Source organism: Muntiacus reevesi, chromosome 2 (genome assembly GCF_963930625.1).
Source record: "Muntiacus reevesi chromosome 2, mMunRee1.1, whole genome shotgun sequence".
NCBI lineage: Eukaryota > Metazoa > Chordata > Mammalia > Artiodactyla > Cervidae > Muntiacus > Muntiacus reevesi.
The window spans coordinates 81076682-81084401 of record NC_089250.1 but is presented as its reverse complement, the minus strand read 5'-3'; the positions used below and the strand labels follow the sequence as shown (position 1 = coordinate 81084401).

Here is a 7720-nt window from a genome sequence, read left to right as displayed (position 1 = left end):
GAGCTGCCAGACCCCCAGGAGTCACTCCAGGTGAGGCAGCTGGCACTCAGCCAGGCTGACAGGCCACATCTTCAGTCTTCATTTCATCCTACAGGAGGCATTCAGGCAGAGACTGCCCGAGGCAGGACAGGCTTGTGGCCCTTGCAGGGCTCTGAGGGCCTGGAGCATCCCCCTCTGGCCTCCCTCCCTGGAGCACCTTTTATTTTCAGCTCTGCTCGTCGGTGTCACACTTCCTGCCCAGGCTCAGAGGGGCCAGCCACACTCCTTTATCTGGTTCTCCTACAGTGTTACCTGCGGTCACCCCTGGCCCCTCGCAGGAGTCAGGAGTGTGACTGGGAGCCTGCTAAGTGGTCAATGCCCTCAGCCAATGGGTTCTGAGAGTCCCTGGTGGTGGCATGGTGCCTGGAGATGAGCCCATTCAGCCACCTTGGTGGGCATCACCTGGAAACCGGCCCAGCCTCACCCATGATCACTCCTGGAAGGTTCATGGGGCAGTTCTCACTCACCACCCCTTTCCCTGTGCCTGTTTAGGTGGTGACAGCTGGAAGTGCCCCGTGGGCAGCTGGAAACAGTGGTGGGCGGAGCTATGCCAGGGATTGAAGACTAGTGTGATGGCCGGAGGCATCCTCCTGCCGAAAGACAGTGAGATCTGTAGTTGGTCTGGTCCTCCTGTGCTGCCTCCACCTCCCTCCTGGAGTCACCCAGGCTGTCTGTGTGTCTGCCCCACACCTGGGGACTCAGGGCTGACCCTTAAGTCGCTGGGGTCCCTCCCTGGGGCCTCACTGTTCCTAGGTCCTCAGGGGCCACAGTTGCAATCATAGCCTGGCCTAAGAGAGATCTCCGGGGGGCCTCTCCCCTGAACCTCCCACCACGACCCTCTCCCTGTAGGTAGGTATGAGTCATGAGAATCAGGCACTGAGCTTTACCGTGTTCTCCATGGTTCTGCGTCCCCCAAGAGAGACCAAGGGCTGAAGTCAGAGACACACCAAATCCATCTTTCATGCTTATTAAGCAAGCTATAAGCGAATATGCCCTGTGCCTTTGGGCAATAACTGGATGGGGGATACAGAGTTAAAAACTACAGTCTCTTCTCCCCAGGAGCCAGAGCCTATGGGAATAGGGCATTAGGTTCTCGGGGCCTGCGGGAGCACACAGGAGCCCTGCCTCATGGGGTTGGAGGTAGGGGGGTGGGGGTGAGAGCCTCCCCAAGTGAGTCCTGGAGTGGGAAGAGCTGACCTTGAGGGGGAGAGGGTGATTCAGGCTGAGGACACAGCAGCACAAGACCGAGGGGTGGAGGGACATGGCTCATCCCTCTGACCAGGACTTCCCTGGTTTTAGCAACAGAAGTCCCAAGGGCCAAAGCACTGCATCCAGGTCCAGCTTGAATGGTTGGTCCTCCTGCTGGGAGGCAGGGTTTGGGTGTAAGAGGAGAGATCAAGAAAGCAGGCCAGGCTCGGAGGGTGACAAACATGCCCAGGAGCTTTAACTGGGCCCTGTGTGGTATGGTGGATCCTGGGGGCCCACTGGGTCAGACTGTGCTTCTGAAAGGTTCTGAAGCTGCACTCAAGGGTGATGGGTGGGAAGACAGAGGTCAGCCAGGAGACTTCTGGGAATGAAGGCCGGGCATCAGGGTCCCTCAAGTCAAGGAGGTCAAGGACTAGGGGACCCAGTGAGTGTTCCAAGGAACTGACCGGCTCCGTGTTGAATCCATGGAACAGGAGGCATCCTGCACTGGTCGAGACGGACGTGCAGTAGACCCAGGCTGGAGTCACCCTAATTGCAGGGTTCCCAGGGAGTTGGTCATTGAAGATCCAGAGGCCCCGGGAGTGTGCAGGCTGAGGGTAGCTGGCGGGCAGACGAGAGTGGGGAAGAGCCAGGGGGCCCGTGGAGAAGGTCAGGGGGCATGGGCAGCAGGAGGGAGAGGGTGCCAAGTGAGGTGGCCATCAGGGCCGGGGAAGGGACAACGGGCAGAAGGGGGTCTTTCAGGTTTGCTAGGTCCATGCTTCACAGGGAGACCAGTGTGAACCAGTGGATACAGAGGTGTGACCGTTGGTTCCCCGAAAGGGTGAACAGCTGCCTCTTGATCTCCCTTGGTGGTGGAGTGTGAGTGTGCAAGAATGACACAAAAAGATACTGGAGGAGGAGAGCCAGCCAGGTGGCCCCCACCCAGGGGAGACCTGGGCACCTTATTACCTCAGTCTCCTAGTTTGAGTGGAGCAGTAGGTCCCCTTGTCCACAAACTGGCAGAGCTTGTCTGAGGCGAGATTGGTCAGAAAGCATCTGACAAACACAGCACCTGGATCTCTGTACCTGACTTTGTTGTAGTTTTTTCTGTGGGTAGATTTTAAATTCTTAATGTTCAAAACATATTCAGGTTTTCTCTTTCTCTGTGAGATTCTGCAGATTTTGTTTCTTCAAGTTATTGTCCATTTTGCCAATATTTCAAATGCATTGGCATAATAATGGTCTGTATTTATCTTAAATTTTATGTTATATTTAAAATTATATCCTCTTCTGTCCTATGTGCTAATAACTTTCTCTTTCCATTCTTTTCATCATTTGCTCTAGAAGTTTGTTTATTTTTATTAGTATTTTCAAAGAACTACCTTTTCATTAATTTTACTTTTGGCTGCACTGGGTCTTGTTGCAACGCAGGGCTTTCTCTGGTTGTGATGAGCAGGGGCTACTCTTCCTTGTGGTGCAAGGGTCTCATTGCAGCGGCTTCTCTTGTTGCAGAGCACAGGCTCTAGGCACACGGGCTTAGTTGCCCCACGGCATGTAGGATCTTCCTGGATCAGGGATGGAAGCTGTGTCCCTCTATTAGCAGGCGGACTCTCAGCACTGGCCCACCAGGGAAGTCCCAGAACTACCTTTTTGATTTGGCTGATTCTGTTTTATCTTTATTTTCTCTTTCATTGCTCTGATCGTGGTTATTTCCTTCTTCTTATCTAGAGATTATTTTATTTTTATTAACTTCTTCTTCTTCATTTGGACTCTTTAAATATTCTTTTCTGACAGATAACATTAAAAATCATAAATTCCTCTAGTGCATTTCAATGGCATCCCTCAGGTTTTGATATGTATTATTTTCATCAATGATGTGTTATAATCAATCATATAGTATGAATTATTTTATGCCTCAATTTTTGCACTCAGTGTTTTGTTTGTGAGTTTTATCCACGTTGTTGCCTGTGGCTATAACGTATTCATTTTCTCTATTATATAATGTTTCATTGAATGATTATGTCATAATCTGTCCATCCTAATGTTGGTGGATACTTGGCTTGTTTCTGACCCTTGGTTTTGTGAATGATGCTACTGTGACCATTCTTGCATATGACTGTTTATTTGCCTGTGCCAGGTCTTAGTTTTGGCATGTGGGTTGTTTTTCTTTCAGTTGTGGCATGTGGGATCCAGTTCCCTGACCAGGGCTCAAATCTGGTCCCCCTTTGTTGGGAGCATGGAGTGTTAGCCACTGGCCCACGAGAGAAGTCCCTGTGCATGACTCTTGAGATACATGTTCACACACTTAGGTTGGGTATATATCTAAGAGTGAAGTCTCTGGGTCATAGGAAATGCTTATATTAAACTCCAGTTAATAGTGCCATCTGTTTTCCAAAATGTTGGTACAGTGTAAACTCTTGCCAGCAGAGTGTGACTACCCACCTCATTCCCCACAGTCTTGTCAGCACTTGATATTGTCAGTGACCATTCTGGTGAGTGTGTAATGGTTTCTCAAAGAGTGTGAATTTGCATCTCCTTGATGGATATTGAGATTGAGCAAGTTTGCATGTGTATATTACCCCCGGTGTATCTTTTGTTTGAATTCCACTTTCAGTCTTCTACACTGTTTTTCTTTTGATCTGCCTGTCTTTTCTTTATTCATCAATAGGCTATATAGAGAGAATTAAAGTAATTTGGTTTTTTATATGTATTGTAAATATATTCTTTTAGTATGTGGGCTGCTTTTTCACTGTTAGTGGTATCTTTTGATGAATAGATATTCTTAACTTTAATGTAGTTCAATTTAGCAATCTTTTTATGGTTAGTGCTTTTTGTATCCTGTTTAAGAGGTCTTTCCCTACCTCCCAAATCATTCTCCTGTATTATCTTCAATTCATCTAAAATGAATCTTTATGTATGATATGAAGTAGGAGTCAATCCTTATTTCTTTCCCATAAGGATATCTGGTTGTCCCAACACCATTTATTGAAAACTCCATCCTTTGTTCTTTGACCTGCAATGACAACTGAAATCAAGTACCCATGAGTGCCTGAGTCTGTTTCTTGCTTCTGTATTCTGTTCCACTAACCTGTCTATTCTTGCACCAAGAAACTGTCAGGAAGCTTAAAATAATTGTTATTGATATCTGATAGAGCAAGTTCTGTCACTTTGTTTGTCTTCTTAAAGCATGCTTTTGCTATTTAGTGTCCATTTCATTTCTATTCTAAACATTTTAGGAATTAGCTTGTCAAATCTCTCTAAAAACCCTGGTGGGATTTTGGCTGTGACTGATTGACTGCATTGAATCTATCTATGTGGGGATGATTAACATCCTTATTGTATTAAATCCTCCAATCTAAGAACACGATACATCCCTCCAGTTATTTAGTTGCTGTGTTTCTGTGTAGAGCTCCAGCACACAGTTTGTTAAATTTATTGTGTATATGATATCAGGCTTCCCTCGTAGCTCAGTTGGTAAAGAATCCGCCTGCAATGCAGGAGACCCTGCTGGTTTAATTCCTGGATTGGGAAGATTTGCTGGAGAAGAGATAGACTACCCACTCCATGATTCTTGGGCTTCCCTTGTGGCTCGGCTGGTTAAGAATTTGCCCACAATATGGGAGACCCGGGTTTGATCCCTGTGTTGGGAAGATCCTCTGGAGAAGGGAAAGGTTACCCACTCTAGTATTCTGGCCTGGAGAATTCCATGGACTATGTAGTCCGTGGGGTCACAAAGAGTCGGACACAACTGAGTGTCTTTCACTTTCTTTCACTTTCACTTTCTTTATGATATCACTTAAAAATGTAAAATTCATTGTTGGGACTTCCTTTATAGCACAGTAGATAGGAATCTGCCTGCCAATGTAGGGGACATGTGTTCAGTCCCTGGTCTGGGAAGATTTCACATGCCACAGATTAACTAAATCTGTGTTAACTAAGCCACAACTACTGAGCCTGTTTGCCACAACTACTGAAGCCCATGCATCTAGAGCCTGTGCTCTGCAACAAGAGACACCACCACAATGAGAAGCCCACACACCTACCACAGTGAAGAATAGTCCCCACTAGCCGCAAGCTGAGAAAGCCCACGCAAAAGCAACAAAGACCCAGCTCAGCCAAAAATCAAAATTAATTTAAAATTTCATTGTTGCTGCAGATGTATAACAGTGCAGTTATTTATTTACTTATTGAAATAGAGTTGATTTATAATGCTGTGTTAATTTCTACTGTACACCAAATTGATTCAGCTATACATGTACATATAATTTTAATATTATTTTCCATATGGTTTGCCACAGGATATTGAATATAGTTCCCTGTGCTATACAGTAGGACCTTGTTGTTTATCCATTCTAAATGTAATAATTTGCATCTGCTAATCCCAAACTCCCAATTCATCCCCACCTACTCCCCTTCTCCTTGGCACCCATAAGTCTGTTCTCTATGTCTGTGTGTCTGTTTCTGTTTCATAGAAAGGTTCATTTGTGTCATATTTTAGATTCTACAGAGAAGTTATATCATGTGGTATTTGCTTTTCAATTTTTGACTTACTTCACTTTAATATGATAAACTCTAAGTCCATCCATGTTGCTGCAAATTTCATACTTTTTGTAGCTATGCAATATTCCAACAATGCAACTGTTATTTCTAAATATATTGATCTAAAAAAAAAGAAAAAATAGATATATTGATCTTCTATCTATCAAGATTGCTAAAATAATTTATTCATCTAAAATTTTATCTGTTGATTCCTTTGGATTTTCTATGTATACCATTAGATCATCTTCAAATGAAAGCAGTTTTATTTGTCTTTGAGTTTTAACTTGCTTACTTGACTAAGGCCAAAGTTGATAAATATCAATAACCACCTTTCAAGAAATACCTCAGATCCTTGTCTGGCATCCCATTTTACTATTATTCTTCTGTACTATTTCAGTTCCAGCTTGTTTTGTAAAGCAAGCATATTTAAATTTTGATAAGACCCAACTTATTAATTGTGCTTTTGTGTCAAGTCTAAGATCTCTTTGCCTGGCCTCAACTCCAGAGATTTTCTCCTGTATTTTTTTCTAAAATTGTTTATAGGTCTATATTTTATATTTGAGTCTGTGATCCATTTTGAGTCAATTTTTGTATAAGGCGTGAGGTGTGGGTAGAGATTTTTTTTTTTTTTTGCTATGGATATTCAATTGCTAGAGCCCAATTTGTAGGAAAAGTTATCCTTCCTTTTCTTTTTAAAATTTGTTACCTTTCCTTCTTGAAGTACTCTTGCACCTTTGTCAAAAATAAGTTGAACATATTTATGTCTGTCTTTTTCTGGGTTCTTGAGTCTGTTCTACTGATTTGTGTGTCTGTCCATCCACCAATATTTTGATTACTGCACTTACAGTAAGACTTAATATCGGATAGAGTGATTCTTCCTACTTTATTTTTATTTGTCAAGATTGTTTTAGTTATTCTAGGGCATGTGTTTTTCCATTTAAGTTTTAGAATAATAATCACTTCTTGGCCTTTTGGCTAAGATCAAGTGTAAATTTTAGAATAAGCTTGCTTATGCCAAAAAAAACCTTGCTGAGAATTTGATAGGAATTGCATTAAACCTATCAATCAGCTTAAGGAGAACTGACATCTTTATAATGGTAAATCTTTCAGTCCATGAACACAGTATGTGTTAACATTTACTTAGGTATTCTTTGATTTTTTTTTCTATCAGTATTTTGTAATTTTCAGCATACAGACAATGTACATGTTTTTTTAAGTCTATACTTAAGTATTTAATTTTCTTTGGAGTGATCAGAAATAGTATTGCATTTTAGATTTCAGTTTCCACTTGTTCATTGTTAGTTTATAGAAATACTGTTAACTTTTGTGCATGATCTTATTTCCTGAGGGGCTTCCCAGATGGCACTAGTGGTAAAGAATCCACCTTCCAATGCAGGAAACACAAGAGACGTGGGTTCAATCCCTGGGTTGGAAAGATCCCCTGAAGTAGGAAATGGCAACTCACCCCAGTATTCTTGCCTGAAAAATTCCATGGATAGAGGAGCCTGGTGGGCTGCAGACCATGGAGTTGCAAAGAGTTGGGCATGATTGAGTGACTGAACATGCACTTATTTCCTGAGACACTGCTGGACTCACTTAGTTCTTCTGTATTTTTTGTGTACGTTCCTTCGGTTTTTCTATATAGACAATCATGCCATCTGCAAATCAGGACAGTTTATATCCTTCTTTCCAATTGTTATGCCTTTATCTCCTTTTTGTTCCATTTATTTTTATTCGTTGGAGGCTAATTACTTTACAATATTGTAGTGGTTTTTGCCATACATTGACATGAATCAGCCATGAATTTACATGTGTTCCCCATCCTGATCCCCCCTCCCACCTCCCTGTCCATCTCATCCCTCTGGGTCTTCCCAGTGCATCAGCCCTGAGCACCCGTCTCATGCATCCAACCTGGGCTGGTGATCTGTTTCACCCTTGATAGTATACTTGTTTTAAT

At 43.2% G+C, this 7720-nt stretch overlaps 1 pseudogene; it reads left to right on the top strand.

Annotated features, from left to right (window-relative positions):
- The first annotated feature begins 6718 nt into the window (after positions 1–6718).
- Positions 6719–6837, top strand: LOC136161947 (U2 spliceosomal RNA; annotated as a pseudogene).
- The last annotated feature ends 883 nt before the right edge of the window (positions 6838–7720 follow it).